Below are 1,281 nucleotides of genomic sequence, written 5' to 3' on the forward strand. Positions count from 1 at the left end.
ATCACTATGGAAGTAGATCGCCCAACCTTCCTTCCGAGGAGTGGCTGGTGGGTTTGAACCGCCAGCCTTCTGGTTAGCAGTCAAGTGCCTTAGGCGCTGCGCCACCAGAGCTCCTATAAAAGAGCTAAAAGAGGATCCCTGAATACTTGGTTCCCATTAACATATAGTCAGGTAGGGTTCTATAGAATATTCTTCTCTGAACGGGAGCATCTAAAGGAGCTTATGACAATCTAGGAAGCCAGGTGTAAACAGCACTTTTCCATTCTCTGGACTTTGTTCACACATTTCATGTTTGGGCTGCTGATACCTTCTACAAAGCAGACAGCAGGCAGCATGTGTGTCCTGGGACACTGAGCCTGCCTTCCTCTTCTCTCAGAGCTGTAACTGCCACATCACCATTTATAAAGTTGAGGCAGTCCCTGGGTTACAGAAGTCTGAGATCTGAGTTACGTAGAACTTGTTAGTTATAAACCAACACCCTGTAAAGCCTGTGGTTGTTGTTGTTATGTGCCATCGAGTCGGACCTGACTCATAGCAACCCCTCCTTGGGTTTCCGAGGCGGTATCACTACGGAAGCAGATTGCCCACCCTTCCTTCAGAGGAGTGGCTGGTGGGTTTGAACCGTCAGCCTTCTGGTTAGGCACTATGCTACCCGAGCTCGTCCTGTAAAGCCTATTATATTTAAAATTTGAGATATATCCAATGATTTGTAGTAAGAAACGGATACTAATTTGAGACAGTGCATCAAACATTATTACTGTATTATTATGGTAAAGATGTTTTAGTGTATCTGGAAGTGTTTCTTTAATATTTTTTTATGCATAGAAAGGTACACTATACACTAAGACACACATTTAACTAGCTGACGCTAGGTACAAACCATACCTAACTTCTGACATACGTATTCAGTCCACTTTGCTGATAACTATTGTGGGCAGCTCTCTCTCTCTCTGTCTCTCATGCAGGGTTCTAAAGGAGAAATTAGGTCGGTTGAAGTTTCTAGTATTTTTGGAATGTAAATTTACCATACAAAAAGCTTCAACTGCTGTTGTAGCTTGTTAAAAATGAAAAACAGAGATGTCAGAATTCTATTAGCAAAAAATACTTCTGGTGTTATTTTTCTGGTATATCGACCCTGCTAACTGTATAAAAGTAAAGAAATACAAAATTTCACTGTGTGTGTGCGTGTGTACACAGAGTCACTTTTTTGCTGAATGTATGATTTTCCTTTTGTTCGTTTCTATAAGCAAGCATAAGACATTAAAAGAGCTTTGACACAAC

This window comes from Orycteropus afer, unplaced genomic scaffold (genome assembly GCF_000298275.1).
Source record: "Orycteropus afer afer isolate SDZICR_OR568_19922 unplaced genomic scaffold, OryAfe1.0 scaffold00597, whole genome shotgun sequence".
Lineage (NCBI taxonomy): Eukaryota > Metazoa > Chordata > Mammalia > Tubulidentata > Orycteropodidae > Orycteropus > Orycteropus afer.